The sequence below is a fragment of the Micromys minutus genome (assembly GCF_963924665.1).
Source record: "Micromys minutus genome assembly, chromosome: 18".
Classification (NCBI taxonomy): Eukaryota; Metazoa; Chordata; class Mammalia; order Rodentia; family Muridae; genus Micromys; species Micromys minutus.
The window spans coordinates 33,335,000-33,355,880 of record NC_137953.1 but is presented as its reverse complement, the minus strand read 5'-3'; the positions used below and the strand labels follow the sequence as shown (position 1 = coordinate 33,355,880).

At 40.0% G+C, this 20,881-nt stretch overlaps 1 protein-coding gene across 2 annotated transcripts in view; it reads left to right on the top strand.

The window, feature by feature from the left end:
• Positions 1 to 442: 442 nt before the first annotated feature.
• CUL1 (cullin 1) overlaps positions 443 to 20,881 on the top strand; it is a 66,591-nt gene continuing 46,152 nt past the window's right edge. For both annotated transcript variants that reach the window (XM_080932613.1, XM_080932614.1), the window contains exon 1: positions 443 to 581. The gene's annotated coding sequence lies outside the window, so the exon portion shown is untranslated. The remainder of the gene's footprint in view (positions 582 to 20,881) is intronic.

Below are 20,881 nucleotides of genomic sequence, written 5' to 3'. Positions count from 1 at the left end.
GCGGGAAGCCCGCACTTGAGAGGCCGCCCTGACGCGAGGGCGGCGGGAAAACCTGGCGGAGGATTCCGCACGTCCGGCGGGACCCAGCTCAGCGTTTGGGAAGCAGAGGCCATGGCTCGCAGGTAGAAATGTCCGCGCGAATCGGGTCCTTGCGACGGAGGGGCGACCAGAGCTTCTGGGAGGGTGGTTTCGGTGCCCCTCCCGCGCCGCCGCTGGCTGGGCGATGGCGGCGACGGTTTCTTGGCTCCCCCGCCCCGGACGCCGATGGCGGTGCGTTCCGGCCCTCCCTCCCCCACGGCTTCGCCCCGCGGTCGCCAGGGCCGGTGAAGCCCGGAGGGCGGGGAGCGGCGGAGGGACGGCGAGAGGGCGGAGGTTGCGTGGTGCAGGCGGCGGCGGCGGCATCGGGAGGAGGAGGGCCGGCAGGCGGGCTGGGGAGGAGGAGGAGGAGGAGGAGCGGGCGCCGTGTCGCACGCAGCTCCAGGCGGGGCAGCCCGGTCGCTGAGGGACGCGGCCAGACCTCGGCGGGCCCCGCGAGCACTACACGCCGTCGCCCGAGCGTCGGGGGGCGCCCGGAGATGTGGGTGAGTAGCGGCTCGGGCCGCGGTGGCGGGAGGCAGCGCAGGCCCTGACGGAGCCGCGGCGTCGCAGTGACTCGGGCCCCGGCGTCCGAGCCCGAGCTGCCGGCAAGGCCTGAGGCTCCGTGCGGCGGCTAGGCGGAATGGCGGCCGGGCCGGAGAAGTGTGGGCGTAGGACGCCGAGGGCGGAGCGGAGCCGGCAGGCCTTGCCTGAGTCACCGGGCCGGCCAGGCTCGGCCTGGGCCGAGACTCGCAGAGCCAGGCCCCGGCTACGCACTGGGAAAACAGCCGGACTCACCGCGGCCTGTGGCGCCGGCCTCGGCGCCTCACGCGCCACCCCTCCCTTCCCCTCGGCCCTGGGGGTTCCGCTCGGCCGGAGAGACTCAGGGCCGCGGGACTCGTGCTCTCGGGGATCCCGGGGCACTCATTGTTGCGACGGTGCGGGGCATGATTATTGGGTAACAGTGGTGCCCCGGGCTCTGTTCTCTCTGGGAGCGTGGCCGAGCAGGCGCGCCGGGATGCGGTATGCTTTCCTTAAGGAACGGAGCCCCGAGGCGTCCGCCAGCTCTCAGTCGAGCTGGGCCCTGTGCGGCGGCCTCGGCGCGCCCCCGGGCCGGGCGAGAGCGCGCGCTCTGACCCCAAAGGTAACCCGGCCCTGGCCAGGAGGACCGAGTCGGGGCTGAAGGGACTGCGGGCCTCTATTCTTAAATCCCGCGTGGCCATGAGAGCCCCCTTTCTGTTACCTGTGCACTGTGTTACACAGAAGATAATTAAGAAAGCAAGGAACGCTTGCTCTCTCATTCCTTGAGCCTAATCCCCAAAGTTAAGGGAGCTAGGTCTGTCAAAAAGAGTATCCCTTTTTCCGAAGAGGTCACTGTTGATACTTGTAGTTAGTTCACAGTCGTTTGGGGTTTGTTGTAAGGGCGCACATGCTGAAACGCAGTCAAGTTGTTCAAGTGTTTTTACTTGCTCTGTGTGAACTTGCTCTTGCTGGAGTAGCATTAAAACAGCCAAAAGCTAAGAGTGGATCAAATAATTACTGTTTTAGAAACGCACTGGAGTTGACAAAAGAGGAACTAAGCTCCTTTTACTTCAGGTTTCTAGATCCTAAACCTAACTCTCTGAAGAATCGAGTGTAGTTAAGGAAAATAAGGATATGAGGTCTTTCTTTGTTTGAAAAGATTTTAAGATTTTTTTAACATAAAACTTGTATTTATTGCTTCCCATAATACGTTGAAAGTTACATCTCATTTTAAATTCTGAGTATGCAACACAACATTGGCTTGCTTTATCTTCTATTATGCCCAGTTTTGGAGGTTTTGGGGGAGCACTCACTAAACCTGGGAGAAAAGGCTGAAGTGCTTTCTAAAAATGTTAACCTTTTCTCTTTCTACCCCCCCCAACCCCGTTGGCATCATCTTTAAAAAAACTATTTTGTCCAAAAGCCAACCAATTTTAGTTATGCTAGGGTGTTTGTAAGATACATATATTCTGATCCTTATGGTCAGGCCCTGTAAGGTGTGGCCCGAATTCCTAGTATGTCACATACTTCTGAAGTCTGAGCTGATTTGGCCAGGTGTCTTTAGATATTACATAGTCTGTTGTTCAGGGAACTCCACCTTCTTGCTCTAATTAATTTTGTCAGTGTAGGCTTATTTCCCATACACGTGACTGTGAAATCATTGAAGACAGGGAATAAGCCCTCTACTTTATATTCCTCAGATAACATAGAACATGATCATGATCTTGGTACCATGAATGATTTGATTTTTTTTTTTTGGACTAACTCTAAGTTAATCCTAGGGTTTTACTACTCTCCTTAATTTTGGCTGCAGAAAACGTAGTCACTGTTGGTGTTGAACTTGTTAAAAGTGCAAGTTTACTATTATGTGGCATGCTTCCCTAGAGTGAAACTGTCATCTTTCTTGTGTCACCCCTTCCACTCCCGTAACTACTTAATATATCCTAGGGGAAAAATGTTAAGAGTTTCTTTAGTTGTGGAAATCCAAACAGTTTGTAAAATTAAGGAGTCATTATTTTTTTAAAAAACAAGTTTGCTTACCCCTTTGCCTTTGAAGTAAAACAGGTTAGTTTTAAAGGCTGTTCCTTCCCTGCTGGGAAGATAGACCAGCCCAGTTGTACCAAAAGTTTCTGTGGGAGGATAAGGGATAATGTACTTTCATTTCAGCAAAGAAAATTATGCTTAAATGAACAAACTTTAAGTCAAACAATAGTTACTTGTCATTAAGATTTAATTTGTCAGAATCCCCAAAAGTTATGAGTGCCTTGAAGTTTGAGCACTTCATAAATCCCATAAGTCTTTTTTACCCTTATCAATGAAGTCATGGGATAAATTGTTTCCAAGAATCCGTGGTTTCATTTTGAACTTATCTTTTAGGTATGCTTGGGGGGAAAAAACTGTTAACCATCTATTTTGAAGGACAGTTCTAAATTCATCTTTAAAAAAAAATGCGTGTGTGCATGCACCATAGCACACATGTGAAAGCCAGAAGACAAACTTCATAGTCTTTTCTCTATCTTGTGGGTCCCAGGGATTCCTTAAACTTGGCAGCCGTTTCTTAGACTTGGCAGCAAACACCTAAGGTAGTTTTAAGTGTAACCATCTAACTTTTAAGATTCCCTGGGAACATAACCAATGAGACATTGGAGAACTACCTTATAAACATAATATACCATTTCATGTTTGACTACCAGGGTTATGAAAAGCCTAAGTTTGACAGTATTTAATTTTTCCCATGGGAAACCTGGAAAGAAGGAAAATTCTGCTCTCTGGCTTCCACTCATGATTCAGCTTGAATGCGTTTCTGATCTGTTCTGGGTTGACATGTTTTTCTTATCACTCGATAACTCAGGCATCTCTGTCTAGGACCTTCCCCTAGGTCCTCAAGATGTACTTACTGTCTGTGGTACTATCCCAGTGCTTAACCTTCTGATGACACTTGGTGGTTTCTTCTACTGGACTGACTTTACCCAGGGACAGGGTGGAACAAATCTGACCCTAGTACCTAGCACAATGCTCATGTCAAAATTCATGTACATCCTTCCACTTCAAATCTTTACAAAGCCATGTGAAGTGTGAATACTGACATTTAACCCTCCTTGTAGAAAATAGAAGGGTCTTAGATTTTGGGTAGTTTTTTCATCAAGGATATGAAGGTGTAAAGCCGCACGTAGGTAGTTAGAGCAAGATAGTGATCCCAGAACTTGAACTTTTAAACAAGGGCTTACCTTGAAAATCTGATGTATATGAAATTAAAGGAAGATTAGCAGAGATTAAAATGAAAACATCTTTAAAGATTGATGTCTGATCATTACAACAAAATGCTTCATACATAATAACTATGATTGGCTCCCAAGAATGAGTTTCTTCTTCCTGGTTCTTCAGAAAGCACTGGAGAGTACTTAGACAGTGCTGGTGTAGACATGAACAGTTGTAGAACTTTGGGGCTATTGTTAAATTGGGTGTAATGTTATGGCTCACTGGCCTTGCAAAAGTTCTTAAATCCATTTAATAAGCTAATTTTATAAAGGCCTGTGTCAGAAAATACTTTACAAAACACTACCAATTTAAGTATGTATAAAGTATGTAGTGGTTTAAGTAACTAAAGTTGTAAAATAGTGATGATTTTAGGTGAACTTGTGTCTTAAAAATTTTTAATAAAAATTAATAACAGAAACTATCAATTTTATGGCTCAGGGTAGAGTAACTTAATAATACCAAAAATCTAGACTTTAAGGAAGATCCGTTTACTTCACAATTGTAAAACTTTCTTATGGTAAAATCTTGTAAATAGAATAAAAGACAAATGACAAACTAAGAATGTTTTTACATGCAAATTTATTTTTTATGTTATCAAAGGGGGCTTGTAAACTAATGGGGAAAAGATTTTCTCCTATGATAAAAAAATGGGAAAACTGGAATAGGAAACATGAGAAATCTTGAGCTTCACTAGCAGTGTTCCCAGAAGTGACGGTCTGTAATGTTTTAAAATAAGTCACTTTTGTTGAGAAGATGGAGAAGTATGCCTACTCATTGCTAAAAAGAATATAAGTAAATATAGTTTTTTTAAGTACTTTTTTTTTTTTTAGAGATTTGTTTTAAATAAGTATACTGTCTCTTGTCTTCAGGCACACCAGAAGAGGGCATCATATTGCATTACAGATGGTTGTGAACCACCATGTAGTTGCTGGGAATTGAACTCAGGACTTCTGGAAGAACAGTCAGTGCTCTTAACCACCGAGCCATCTCTTCAACCCATAAATATAGGTTTTAAAAGAATTTTTTGTGTGTGTATGGGTTTTTACATGTATATATGTATGTCCCATATGTGTGCTTGGGCCCAGAGACCTCTTTACCACAGAGGACAGAAGACAACATTAGATCTCCTGTAACTGGATTAGGGGCTGCCGTTTTGATGTTGGGAACTGATCCTGGGTTCTCAGGAAATGCTCTTAACTGCTGAGCCATCTCTTTAGCCCCAACTAAATATTTTTCAAGAGCAAAAAGTGTAGCAGAAACTTTCAAAATGTTGTGTCATTTGAAATAGCCTGCTTTTAAGGATTTTGTTAACAATAAAAAAGTAATCAATAGATTAGTGATTCCCCATCTCCCATATATATGACTTAATGCCTTTTTCTTAAGCATTAATTTTCAGTTTGGGGTTATTATGGATGAATATATCAGCATTGTTTAGGTAAATCCTTGCATTTCTATAATACTGTATTGAATATTAAAGTACAGAGATACTAAAAATTAATATGTATAAAAGTTTTTAAGAGTGTGAGTGTATGTATTTTGGAAAGTAACTACATGCTAGTGATAATCTTTAAGAAGTGGTTCATTTTAGTTTTTTTGCCAATTTTTTATACTGCATATGTATTTATAGATAGACAACTGGAAATATAATATAGTGGGTTGGTTCTTTGGATGTTTTTTAGAGCAAGATGCTAGGGATGGAACCCAGGGGAGCCTCAAACTCTTTGTATGCTAGGCAAGTCCCCCACTACTGAGCTACTTCCCAGGACAGTGGGATAAATTTCAAAGCATAAATCCTAAGAAAATAGTAATAGAAGAACCATGGGCAAGGAAGATCATTCTGCTTATTCAGTGTAGAGTTATTTGATTTTTGTTCCTCCTTCCCATGTGTTAATGGGTAGGGTTAGATGTCTGACTTGGTAGCCTGATCCCAGTGGTCAGGTTCTCCTTTGTCTTCTGCTCTCATTCATTCTTGTATCCTCCTTCCCATTCCTGCCATTAAACTGCCTTAATCTGGTGAAACTCAATATGTTTTGATATTTTATCATTTATTTAAAATAGCCTTCATAGTGGAGGTTTTGTTTTCCTTTTAAAAAAAGTGTGTGTGTGTGTATGTGTGTAGACACATATATGTACATAGGCATGCTACCACACAGTTGTGGAGGGCAGAGAGGACAAACCTGTAGCACTAAGTTCTTGGAATTAAAAGTCACCAAGCCTGCAGGCAGATAGCTTTCCCCGCTGAGCCATTTGGGCAGCTGAGTGTTGCTTTTCTTGGTGATAGTTGAACTTCACATTCTATTTTGTTTAGTTCATAACTCTTAATAGGAGATACACTTTAAGTTGAATGTTAAATTATGATGCCTAGTAATAAAATTACTAAATTAATTACTAAAAATTAATTACTTGACATAGTTCATGCTATAGCTTGGAAAACTGAAAGTTGCTTTGTTTGTTTAATCAGTTCTCTATGAAAGATCCTTTAAATTAGATGGGAATTAGGAGAAGATAGGTACATAGAAATGTGCATAAAATGCACAGAAACTGTAACCAGATATCAATGGAGAAATACCTTTGGTACACAGAATACACTATAGTCAGTCTTACTAAGATAGTTAACTGTGTCTGATGGGCATCTTAAAATCACAAAGTGGAGAAAAGGTACAAGAATTTAGATCTTCCTTCCTGGGGCATTGGAAAGAGGCCTGCTCTGGTCAGGCTAGAAGGAAAGATTGGGATTCTGCATGAGCATGACGTTGGTAAGCCATGGAGCAGACTCCTTAGTCCCAAATGGAATCCTAGGAGTGGGTTCAGATTCCAAGCTTACCTTTAGCAAGTATAAGACTGCTTTGGGAGAGAGATGGAAGACTGTATAGGGTAATGAACTTCTATCTTAAGGATTAAGTCTTTAAAAGCTTTACTTACAGGTTAATGTTACAGGAACACTGATGTTCACACTAAATTTGTGCCTTGCTGAATACATGGTTTTGACTTACTGGCTGCTGCTTCTCAGCTTTCTCCTTCTTGAAAATGCCTTATATTGGGAGAGGTCCATTTTTGTTGTCCGGATTAAAACTAGATTTTGACATGTGTCACAAAAATGTATAGTGCTAATTATCATATAATCTACTGGAATTCAACTTGAGGGCTTCTTATTTGGAGAAAACACTTTATTTGGTGAGAGAAAATAATGCAGAGATGGTAAGTCACTATTATCAGGGACCCCCAAAAGATATAGAAAGAAGAAAATTCATATAGCTGGTAGAGTAGTTTTGCCTGTTGGCTCTTCAGTGATAGCTTTGTACATGTTTTGTACATAATTGACTTTGCCTTGTACAGAAAATTTTTTAATGTATATGGGTGTTTTACTGCATGTATCTGGTAGTTTGAATAAGAATGGCTCCCATAGGCTCATGTATTTGAATGCTTAGTCACTAGGTTGTAGCACTATTTGAAAAGGATTAGAAGGATTATGAGGTACGGCTTGGAATAAGTGTGGCTTTGGAGGAAATGTGTCCATACTGGGGGTGAACTTTGGGGTTTCAGAAGCCCACACTAGGCCCAGGCACCCAGTTCCAGCATGTTTTTCTCTCCTTACTCCCCCACTTCTGCTTGTAGATCAGGATGTAGCTTTCAGTACTTTTCCAGCACCTGCCTGTATATGCTCTCTGCCATGATAATAGAATGAGCCTATGAGACTAAACCAGCCCTTAATTAAATTTTTTTCTTTTATAAGAGTTGCCTTGGTCATGGTGTCTCTTCACAACAGTAGAACAGTGACTAAGAAGATATATGTGCAGCATGCAGTGCCTGGTGTTAAGGAGGCCAGGAGAAGATGTTAAATCCTCTGGAACTGGAGTTAACAGTTGTTTGTGAGCCACCATGTAGGTTCTGGGGACCAAACTTGGGTCCTGTGGGAAAGCAACAAGTGTTATTAGCCACAGAGCTAACCTATTTTATTTTGTTTTTAATGTATGAGATCACTTTGGATATTCCAAAGTTTTGATTTGTTTGATTCTAATACTTTATAACAAATAGACTCATTCAGCCTGTTAACTGCTTTTCCCGAATTTAAAACAAAACAAAACAAAAATTTACTTGTCGGTATACATGCAAAGGTCAGATGACACTTTGAGGAGTTGTTTTTCTCTTTCTACCATGTGAACTTCAAAATCTAAGATCATGAGGCAAGTGCCTTCATCTGCTCAGCTATCTCACCAACCCCTTGTGTATAAAATCTTAGTGCTGCTAAAACTATGGGGGAAATCTGGATTTTGTAGCTTTAGTATTCTTTATCTTTAAAAGAAAATAAGTGTGTTTTCACATGGAAACATAGATAATGGGTTTTTAAACCTACTTGAAGATAAGCTTGAAAGCCTTTCTTGAGCAATGCCCAATTAAGCAAAGCAAGTTATGTGACAGCAAAAATACTGAGAGCATTGCAGTTTGGTTGTTAGATATACTGGAGCCTTGGGTATGGTAGGCAAATAACTATTGAGCTATAATTTATCTCCAGCCCTTTTGACTTCTTGTTTTTTTTCCAGGATGCTCCCTGCCAAAATGTCTCTAGAAGTTGTATGGGTTGGCCTTGAACTATCTCTGCAGCTTCAGTTGGCCTTGGATATGGGAAGGCTTCCCTGCCTCCATAGTAGCTAGAATTAATAGGTCTATGCCATTAGTTTCAGTCATCAGTACAGTTTAAGTTTAGTCCCCTACTTTAAACTAAAGTACAGCAGTAAAGACAGTGTGTGGCTTTGTGTGACACTAGTTAAAACTGGTATAAGAATAGAGAACATAAACACCTTAGCATGGAGGGGGTGCTTTATGTTTATTTAAAATATAGACATCAGTGTTCTTTAGTTCTGTTTTTAATACTAGGGATCGAATCTAGAGCCAGACTTCAATTATTGCAGATGAGACCTTAGTGTATCTCTTCTGCCCCTCAACAGTGCTTGCAATCCTAACTTGAGGTGGGAGGATCATTGGAACCCAGGAGTGTGAGGTCATCCTGGATCCAGTTATGACTAGAAACTGGTAACTAGAAACTAGTTACCCTTATATTTCAACTGATAAAAATAAATTATGCAAGTTATGAAGATGATTTTGTAATTGAAAAGAAAGCCATGGATCTTGATTAGGAACAGGCACAGTTCAAGAAAAATCGCCAGCTTGTACAAAATGTTAGAGGCTTATTTGTTTGAAAACCATTCTCTCTTTCTGTGCTACCTGTGGACGCTGTTGTTGTTGGTTCCCATTGTAAGTTAAAAGGAAAACTACAGATGAAGGAGGAAGATGTCCTCAAATTCCTTGCTGCAGGAACCCACTTAGGTGGCACCATCCTTGACTTTCAGTTGGAGCAGTACATCTACAAAAACAAAAGTGATATTATCTACATCATAAATCTAAAGAGGACCTGGGAGAAGCCTTTGGCTTGCCTCTTGCACTGTTGTTGCCATTGAGAACCCTGCTGAGAACCCAGCATCATCTCCTCCAGGAACGCTGGCCAGCGAGCTGTCCTGAAGTTTGCTGTTTCCACAGGAGCCACTCCAATTGCTGGCTGCTTCTTCACACATGGGACCTTCACTAACCAGATCCAAGCAGCCTTCAGGGAGCCATGACTTCTAGTGGTGACTGGTCCCAGGGCTGACCATCAGGCCCTCACAGAGGTCTCAACCTACCCACCATTGCTCTGTGTAACAGATTCTCCTCTGCACTATGTGGACATTGCCATCCCATGCAACAACAAGGGAGCTCATTCAGTGGTAGATGCTGATATGGTAGATGCTGGCCCGGGAGGTACTCCACATGCAAGGTACTATCTCCCGTGAACACCCATGGGAGGCTATACCTGATCTTTACTTCTATAGAGACCCAGAGGAGATTGAGAAGGAGGAACAGGTGACAGCAGAAGGTACATCAAACTTATTATGAACTCTTGGGTGCTTCCAAGATTACTATCCAAGGTGCTCACCAGAATGGGGCAAAATTGGTGTGCTTGACCTCTCATTTCTTTACTTGAGATCAATACAGTAGTAAATTGTCTTCAAACTAAAAAATGTTGAACTCCTAAAAGGTGGTTCTGGTGTGAAGATCTATAACCTCAGCTATACAGCAGACCAAGGCAAGAAGATAACAGGTCAGGTTAGTCCTGGCAACTTAGTGACCTGCCTCAAAGTGAAACATGAAATGTGTTAAGGATGCGATGCAACCATATGATACAGTTCTTGCCTAGTGTTTCATGATGACTCCTGGCACAAAAAAGAAAGAAAAATAAAAACCAAATAAGTGTGTATTCTCTTTAGCTAATTTGTAGTGGAGTAGGAAGACTGCTTGAATGATATAGCCTAAGTAAGGAGAAGGGCTGATGAATTTTCAACCCAGGTTTAGATAAGTTATTTTAGCAAATAGAGAAAGATTGAGTTTTTGTTGTTTTGTCTTGAAAACCTTGAAGAGATGATGAATAGCTGGATGTTTCCTCATGATGTGCCACTTTAAAAAAGCTTATTGAGCAGGTAGTTTCTCAGGCCTCCTATCCACTGACTACAGGACAAAGTGGACACTGTGCACGAGACAGTTGGAAATTGTTTAGGACTTGTGGGGACTATGAGTTGAAGTAGAGTTCATTGCTGCAGTCATCACATGCTTGTACATCTTAGCAGAAGCACTTCTCATGGACAAACCTAAGTGACAGAAGGAGAGGGACAGTACAATTCTGCTGGGAACATTTTGCTGTGAATTGAGGGCAGTACTGGTTTTGTATCATATCAAAATATCGTGGAATTTAAAGACAGCATTTATTGACTTTATTTTGACTGGAAAACCAGTATTATCTCCTACAATGAAAGCTCAGCTGTGATTGCTAGTGAGTTGTGGAGTGAGGATTTCAAGTTCCATAAACATGTTTGTCTTTGAAATACTCCTGTACTATTTCTATAGTACTAGAGGTATCTGCATCTGAAATGTTTAAAATCAAACTTTGAGTACCAGCTCAATGCTCTGGGTACAACTATGACTGTCTAGAGTAGCTTGGGATGATGGGTAATCCTTTCTACCATCTAGAATCTTGAGCTCAATAAAAAGGAGAAAGTTAGCTAAGCATAGATTTCATCTGCCTTTGTTTTCTAACTGTGGCTTCAGTGTGAACAGCTGCCTCATACCTGCCACCATGTCTTCATCTTCATGATGGACAACTATTCATTTAAAAGATTCAGAATAAAGCCTTCCTTCCTTGGGTTGCTTTTGTCAGGATATTTTATAACAGTAATAGAAAAAGTAACAAGTACAACACATTTTTATAATAATAAATAATACATTTTTATAATGACAGGTATAAATGTAAACCTTACTTAATAAAACATTGTTTACCCAAATAGTAATAATTATTGAGAAGGCCTAATTTTGAATTAAAATAAGTGTAACATTTAATATTAGTATCTTTTGATTACTTATGTTTTCTGTTTTGTGGAATACAGGTGTATTTCACAAGTATAATAAAGAAACTACATGAATAAGTTCAACCTAGGATTGCACTTGTGTTTAATGGATATAAGCATTTTCATATAACACATATGAATTAGAAGCTTATGGGTTTTAAGGAACATCTACTACTACTCTTAAGTTTTAGTAGGAAGAAAGCAATCATTTGTGGGGAGGGTTCCTACTGTGTCCAAGCTGTATTTTTACTTACAGGATCTTATCTAATCTTTATATCAATTCTAATAACCACAATTTTAATAATTTTTATAATTTTAATAACCACATATTCTTTTGTAAGAAGTTTTAGGATTTCCTTTTAGTGCTTCTTCTCTTTTCTCTTGTTTTTTCAGCATGTGTCAAGTATGTTATTAACTACAGTTACTATGCTATACAGCAACTCTAGAGCTTATTCATGTGCTATAACTGTAACTGAATCTCTTGAACAATCCCCACCCTCCTCCTGTCATCTCCATACCCTGTGTTTAATTTTTAAGGATTCCTTTAAAATGAATGAATGCAATAAGAGCTGTTCAGTATAGAAGGACCCAACTGTTGTTGACTTCTAGGTGAATCTGCTAGTCTCACTTAGCTTTTACCATGTTTATCTCATCAGCAATTGGGGTGTTTGTTCAGTGCTATCTGGTGGTGAGCTGAGTTAGGAGTCACAGTGTTGAGGTTGCCAAAAAGACTTAAGGGAGTGTAAAGCAGAAAAAAACAAAACCAAAACCAAACAAAAAACATGCTGCAGCAGAATATGCTGTTTTGTATCAGGCTGTGAATTCATTGTCACATATATTCAGCATGGAGACATACAGAAAGGATTGATTATTTTGAATAAAGTATGTGGTTTATTTTTGGTAATTGAGGCATGATAGTTATATAGTTTATTTGTAGGTTATACTTGCATTCCAGCTTCCAAACTTAAAACTTCTATCTCATCCTAGTGCTGTAGTGGAGTATGGGAGTAAGATCTCTCATCTGAGATGTTCTGGGGAATCCTACTGTGACAGTGGTCTCAGGAGAGGCAGTGTCTGTTTCTCTTAGCAACTGGAATCCATCCTCTTCTCAGAATTGTTTTGAGTGGGCTGGTTTCCATTTTCACTGGGCTGCCAGCTTGTTTCCTTACCACTCTAGTAGAGCCCTCTGCCTGCCCCATAAGTATTGGGGATTGAACCCAGGGCCTATGCACACAGCACTCTACCACTGCCTATTATTCATCTGTAGTAACATTCTTTAAGGTCACCATTCTCCAGACACTTACTACAAACAATGACTTTCCAAACAGATGTTGATAGGTGTTGATAAGTGTTCAGTCTTTTTGCTGTTGCATTCATCACACTGTATCTAGCATAACATAGGAGATCCTATGTCCTGGTGGCTTATATTGTAAGTGCCAGTCCTTATTTCTATTCTTTTTTTTTATTTTTAATACTTTGAAAATATTGTCCAGGCTAATGCCTGTACTTGTACAGTTTTGCTTATTTCTTGAGGTGTTCCTTTGGGTTTCAGTTTTATGTTTTACTCTTTTACACATATTTATTTTGACATTTATCATGACACACCTATGGAGGTCAGCAGACAACCTTCAGGAATTGATTCTCCCCTTTTTCCATAAGAGCACAGGGTGGTCAAGCTCAGGTCATCAGGGTCAGGACAGGGACTGAGTTTTATGTTTTTAAACTCACCGGCCCAGTTTTATGTTTTTAAAAACTGTCTGCTTGGGCATTTTTATTTTATTGTTCTCTTCAAAGTTAAAATATGTACGATTAAGACCCTTTATATCCATTCTTCATGTAACTTATTGCTCATCCGAGGTTGTTTCAGGCTTCCTTACTCTTGAGGTTTTACAGCATGAGAACTTTCAAATCAAGTGTTCAGTTTAGTACTGCAGGAAGTTTCACAGAAACCCACTAACAGGTGTTTAAATGATTATTTAGCCTGTCTAGAATTGTTATAAAATAGCATACTTTTGAACTCTATGTTTGTTTATAATGTGTTGTTGTTAGGTGATTGCCTAAACAGGGCACGATTGGTTGAGATCATACTGACAGCTATGGTCTGAACCTGTTTCTATAGCTGTTAATAATTTTTTAATTTTTAAAATTTTATTTGTGTGAGTGTTTTGCCTGTATATATGTGTATGTATCACAATTTTGCATGGTACCCAAGGTCAGAAGGGATTTAGCTTCCCTGTGACTGGAGTTTCAGGTGGTTTTCAGTCATCATGCGGGTGCTAGAAATGGAAACTGTCCTTAAAGGACTGTTAGTGCTCTTCTGAGCCATCTCTCCAGCCCAGTTTTTGGTTTTGTTGTTGTTTTTGTTTGTTTGTTTGCTTGTTTATTTTGATTTTTTGCACCATGAGAAATTCTCAAGTGTAATAGACCTGTCTCCCAGAGACTAACATTTACTTACCAGTTAAAAGGTAATGAGTGGATTCTCCTGTAATGTCAGTATTGGTGGGTATCTCTCTGCTTCCCTGAACATTTTTCAGTACTTTACTACCAAACTCCTTCACCAGCCTCATGCCTCTGAGTTCTATTGATGGACCCCACTGAAATTTCTTTCACTTGACCTAGTTTGCCAGCTTCCTCCCCTGAGGTTGGCTTTTTTAAATTTTTTTTATTTTTTAGTTTCTTTTCTTAGAAACAAATATGTTTGTGTCTGTATGTTGGTATTTGTTCTTCTCTTCCTGCTTTGATCAGCTGGTGTCTGCTGAGAAATGCTTGTGTGGTCAGTACCCAGAGATCCTCCTCATTCCTTTGCATAATTGCACAGGACACCAAGGCATGGACAGGTCTCCTTGTTCCATTGATGGATTTTTTTTTTTTTTTTTTGGACAAATTGTTAGTATTTGCAGTGACGAAACTTGAATTTACAACTTTCTGTGATTTTGGCCTGTTTATTTGGGGGAGAGATTCCTAGAAGTAGATTTCTGGGCCAAAGGTAAAATGTTTCCATTTTAAGGAAAAAAGCCAACTTTTCTATCATTGAACATTTCTACTAGTTAGAGCCAAGCTGAATTTTTAAAGATTTATTTTTAGTTATTTCAAATTATGTGTATATAGGGGAAAGAGATATGTGTATATTTGCATACAGGTGCCCTCCAAATCCAGAAGGGCCTCTGGAAGAGCCCCAAATGCTGTTTATGGTTGAGCCCTCTCTCCAGTTCCTTGAATGTTAATGTGCTATTGTTTGTCCTAGAACTGAAAGAGAAATTGTTGGAGGTTTAAAGGTACAAATCTGAGCTTGTCATTGTCATCTTTCATTCTTTATCTGTTTGTGCCACTTTTAGCCAGTCAGTTCATTTACCATAATTCTTACTTTATATTATGTTTCTCATCTGACCTTTGTTTTCCATTGCTGATGTGGGTATTGAGCCAGTATCTCAATTCTCTTGTTAAAGTTCTTATTAGTTTTACTGCCTGTGTATTCTCTCTCAGGTAAACTTCACAAAGTTGTCAGAATAACATTTATAAACTCAAGTTAGAAGAACTCCCCATCTAGCTGTAGACTAAAGGCCTTGTGTACATTTAGAACAAATGTACCCCTCCCTGCCTCTCACAGCTTTCTGCATAATCTTCTCCTAATCTTGCTTGATTCTCCCCCTTTTTCACTGTTCTTCCTTGTTTGTACTTCTGCTGTTGAGATACTAGTCACCCTTGCTAAAAGATGGAAAGCATTCAGATTGAAACTCTTCCTTCTTGATCTTTGTGGTCAGACAAGACTTCTTTCCCTTCTGAACTTGTGTTGCCATTATTACTTTGTCTTTAGTAGGGTGATGAATTATATCACATGACCTGTGTGCATTTGGGTAAATATTGGAAATTGTATTTTTGGTTGTTTACATATTGTTGTAGTGCAAGGTTTTAAGTTGGGCTCAGTAATCTGATTTTTAGTGATAGGTTAAAGCATGTACATATGTAAAACTCAAGACAGCTTGTAGAGATGTTCTCATTTCTGTAAATGAACAAAGCAATTTATAAAAACTTAAAACTAGAGTGTTTTTAGTCTCCCTCTCATACCCAAGGATTTATTTTATTCTAGTGCGTAGCAATTGAAATTAATATGAATGTTTGTGTAAATTAAAACAGTGGCTGTTTTTCTTTATCCTGGCTAGTTTCTCAGTAATAACACAGAGAGACCAAGATTTACTTAATCAAGCTGTACCACACAAAACCTAGGCATTGATTTTTTTTTTTTTTTCCCAATCCTCTAAGCAAATCCCTGAGATACTTGCATTTTAGTACTTGGTCTGGCCCTCTGGGCTTCAGGTGTATTTTCCCTTTCTTTTACTTTTCTCTCTCTTTCCCCTGGCTGAAATCCTGCCCTATTCTCTCTATTGCCTAGATATTTGCTTTTCCAGCTTCTGTTGATAAGGCAGAGAATAAATGATAAACGTTGTTTATACAAACTTGAGACAGGAGATTCTTGGCTTAAAGCATTACAATGCCATGTCCAGATTGTAACAAAATTTGAGGGCAGAGAAGTCAGCATTTGAGTAACACAAGCATAAACTTTACAGAGAGCACAATAACATCATGCCTACACTAGTATATAAATGTTTTGCCTGTATGTGTATCTGGTGCCAAAGAATTCTAGAAAAGGGCACTGGATCCCTTGGAATTAGAGTTAAGAATGATTATGAGAGCTCTTTGGGTGCTGAGAACCAAACCCAGGTGCTATGAATGAGCAGTCAGTGCTCTTAACTCCTGAGCCATCTCTTTAGTCCTCCTTTCTCCCATAATAACTTTGTTTAGGTCTTGTATACCTCAAAGCACACCTGTTTAAATTTATAATTAGATTATCTCTAAGGAAGTTAGAGTATACCGCCAAGGTTATATCTAATTTAGAATGTTTCTACAACCTAAAAGATTTCTATGCCATTTTACAGTCATTCCCACCCTGAACCTAGGCAAACACTAATCTACTTTCTGTCTAGAGATGCTTCTTTTTAAAATTGGTAGCACAGGGGATAAAACAGCATTCTACCATTTCAGTCTTGATTTAATTTTTATGTGCTTCAAATCATAGATGTTTGAATAGAAATTCCTTTCACTTGTATTTAAAAGAGATAACTTAAATTTTAAGTGAGTTCTTTGAGCCTTGAATTTTAGTACTGAAACAAAATAGTAAATGCTGTCCTCAGTAGATGTTCAAAAAGAATGATTTTTAAACACACAGGTTGTATTTACAATATGCCAGCTTCTATTCTGGTATGCTTAAGTGGATTTGTGAAAATTAAAAATAATTAATGAAGATTTAAACAAAAGTTTTGAATAGATGTGGAAGTAAAAGTCAAGGCTGTGTAGTTTTGCGAGTATCTAATGATAGTAGTAGTATTGAATTATGAGTAACTCTTAGAAACAGGCTCCCTGAGGAAGTGGAATAAGAGGCCCACCTTCATAACAAAGCAACATGTGGCAGGGGATAGAATAGAATATAAATTCCAGAATTTCAAGTTTTAGGTTGAAATCTTTGCCATTTAGTAATGTCAAGTTTGGGCAAATTATTTAATGTCTCTGAGCCTGAGTTTTGTTTTGTTTTGTTTTATATAAGATGGAGGTAGTGTCCTGCTACTCTGGAGGTACATGAGTTTTGGGGAGCAAATGAGATCCTGCCTCCAAAAACAAGAAGTGCTGTTTGGGGCAGTCCAGTGAATTTTAGTTTCTTTCCTTCTGTGGTCAATAAATGGACATGGGATAGTTCTATATGGTGGAATGGTGTGGTCTGAGAATGGTTGGAGGAGGTGGTACATCTTCCAGTATATTATGTATGTATGTATGTATGTATGTATGTATGTATGTATGTATGTATACACTGTAGAGATTTCTGGGGCAGCAGGTTAGAAAATTGATTAGAAGGACAAGATTGATAACAATGAGAGCAATGAAGACTCCTCGATTGATGGTCCAGGTAGAGTTAATGCCCAACCACTAGTAGTCATGGATGTGAATAGACTGAATGGATTTAAGAGAGAACTGCATAAAACTAATAAAACTTTATGTTGCAATAAGAGCAATAGGAATCAAAACGTCTTCTCTTACCAGGGTGGGAAATACAAAAATAATATTTGTTTGAAGGAGGGGAGATGAGTCAGGAGGTTAGACTTGGCTTGTAAAAGATACCCTTCTCAGAGGGCTCAGGGGGAAAAAGAAGGGTGTGGTGTTTAAGTACTTTAAGGAGAAAGTGGTACTTTCCCAGTTTTGAGTTGACTAACAGAGCCTTCCTTTATAAGCTGGGAAGTCAGGTAGAAAGATGGAAGAAAAGACTGCTTAGGAGTTTTCAGATGAGATTTTGCAATGTATTTCCCTTCGTTTTTTTGTCCTGAGATTGGGAAATTAAGTATAATGGTGACTGGCTAATTGGCAGAGGAACTTCAAGGCAGGTTAGCATTCAGACTTTGTGGCTTGAGGTATAGGAAGGATTAACCAAGGAGAGAAAACTACTCTTGAAGATGATTGGCATTCAGCCTCACCTACCTGTCAGGATGCCCAGTAGACCTCTGAGACTGACTAGCATTCCTGTTCTTTTAAATTATGTCAGGTATTTTGTCATAGCAATGCAATAGTATCTAATTCATTAGCTATCACATAGCTTATTTGTGAATTCTGCTATTAGATATATGGGCTGTCCTCTCTATTCTTATAAATAGCCAGAGTTTGGTATATACATACAGGAGTTTCTCTAGTTTCTGAATAACTTTACAGTACATTTCTTAAGTATGTGCACATTGCAAGTAAAAGCCAGGATGTTGTGTATACTTTTGATCAAGAGATAGAAGATGAATAATAATTTTATCCAGTAATGCTCAGGACCATTTAAATTTTTACCTTATTAAAATTTTACTGTGCTAAGGCTGCAGAGATGGCTCATTGGGTAAATCACTTGTCACACAGTTGTAAGGACTAGAATGTATATTCTTATTCCCAAGTAAATGCTGATGGGCATGGTGAGCCTCTTGTAATTTTAGCATTCAGAAGACAAACATGATTCTGAGAACAAGCTAGCTGGCTAGATTAGCAGAATTGGCAAACTTTGGGTTTAAGTAAGTCTGTGCCTGTCTGAATGTGTATTGTAGAGAGCCATTAAGGAAGACATCCCACATCAACTTCTGGCCTTCATCCATGTATGTGTTTACACCATACCCATGAATGAATAATAAGGGACCAAACTAGAAAGCTAAATTTATAAGCAAATTTCAGCTGTACTTTTTTTTTTTAAATTAGATACTCTGTATTTACATTTGAAATGTTACCTCCTTTGCCCACCCCGTTCTTCTCCCCCTCGCCCTCTAGTTGTCTTCATGAAGGTGCACTAGCTCCCAATCACCCTCTTCACCTCAGTGCCATGGCATTCCCCTACATTGGGAAAACGTGCCCTCACTGGACCAAAGGTCTCTTCCCACATTGATGCCAGACACTGCTGTTGTCCGCTACATATGCAGCTGGAGCCATGGGCCTCTCAGTGTGTTGTCGATGGTTAGTGATCTAGTCCATGGGAGCTGTGGAGGATTTTGTTGGTCGAGAATGTCCTTCTTCCCATGAGGCCACAACCCCCTTCAGCTTCTTTATTCTCCCCTTCCACCCCAGCACCCTCATCAGGGTCCTGTACTCAGTCTGATAATCAGATGAGCTGCAAACCTGCTCAACTGCATGACTGGCAGAACTCCTGAGGAGGCACCCCTATCTGGTTCCTGCCAGCAAGCACCTCCCAGCATCAGCAATTGTGTTTGAGCCCAGCACATGTGGTGCATCCCCAGGTGAAGCAGCCCCTGAAAGATCCCCTGTTCAATCCCAGCTCTTCCACTTGATCCTGTAACTCCTCCTGTGAGTGTTTTTCTCTCCCTTCTAAGGACTAACTAAGGCTTCAACATTTAGGCCTTCCTTCTTTTTGAGCTTCCTAATGTCTGTGAATTGTTTCTTGTGTATTCAGAGCTTTCTGTGGCTAGTATCCAATTATCAGTGAGTGCATACCATGTGTGTTCTTTTGTGACTGGGTAACCTCACTCAGGATGATATTTTCTAGTTCCATCTATTTGCCTAACAATTTCATGAAGTCATTGTCTTTCAATAGATTAGTAGTACTCCATTGCGTAAATTTACCACACTTTCGGTATTCATTCCTCCTCTGTTGAAGGACATCTGGGTTCTTTCTAGCTTCTGGCTATTATAAATAAGGCTGCTATGAACATGGTGGAGCATATGTCCTTATTATATGTTGGAGCATCTTTGGTGTGTATGCCTAGGAGTGGAATAGCTGGGTTTTCAGGTAGTACTGTGTCCAGTTTTCTGAGGAACCACCAGACTGATTTCCAGAGTGGTTGTACCAGCTTACAACCCCACTAACAGTGGAGGAGTGTTCCTCTTTCTCCACATCTTCACCAGCATCTGCTGTCATCTGAGTTTTTGACCTTAGCCATTCTGACTAGTGTGAGGTGGAATCTCAGGGTGGTTTTGATTTATATCTCCCTGATGACTAGGGATGTTGAGCATTTCTTTAGGCGCTTGTTTGTTTGTTTGTTTGTTTGGGAGGCTTTTGATGACTGCTTCTATTTCCTCAGGTATTTTAGGACTTTAAATGGTTTATCTGATCCCGATTTAACTTTGATACCTGGTATCTGTCTAGAAATTTGTCCATTTCCTCTAGACTTTTAAGTTTTCTTGAGTTTAGGCTTTTGTAGTAGGATCTTATGATTTTGTGAATTTCCTCAGTTTCTGTTATGTCTTCCCTTTCATTTCTGATTTTGTTAATTTGGATACTGTCTTTGTGCCCTCTAGTTAGTCTGGCTAAGGGTTTATCAGTCTTGTTGATTTTTCTCAAAGAACCAGCTCCTGGTTTTGTTGATTCTTTGTATAGTTCTTTTTGTTCCTATTTGGTTGATTTCTGTTCTGGGTTTGATTATTTCCTGCTATCTACTCTTCTTGGGTGTTTCTGTTTTTGTTTGTTCTAGAGCTTTCAGCTGTGCTGCCAAGCTGCTAGTGTGTGCTCTCTCCAGTTTCCTTTTGGAAGCACTCAGAACTATGAGTTTCCCTCTTAGCACTGCTTTCTTTGCATCTCATGGGTTTGGGTGTGTTGTGCCTTCATTTTTGTTAAATTCTAAAAAGTTTTTGATCTCATTTTATTTCTTCCTTGACCAAGCTATCATTGAGTAGAGCATTCTTCAGCTTCCATGCATCTGTGGACTTTTTGTTGTCTTTGTTGTTATTAAAGACCAGCCTTAGTCCATGATGATCTGATAGGATGCATGAGAGTATTTTGAACTTATTGTATCTGTTGAGCCTTGTTTTGTAACCGACTATATCGTCAGTTTTGGAGAAGGTGCTGTGAAGTGCTGAGACAAAGGTATATTTTGTTTTAGGATGAAATGTTCTGTAGATGTCGGTTAATTCCACTTGGTTCATAACTTCTGTTAGTTTCGCTGTGTCTCTGTTCAGTTTCTACTTCCATGATCTGTCCATTGATGAGAGTGGAGTGTTAGAAGTCTCCCACTATGATTGTGTCTGGTGCAATATATGCTTTAAGCTTTAGTAGGGTTTCTTTTATGAATGTGGGT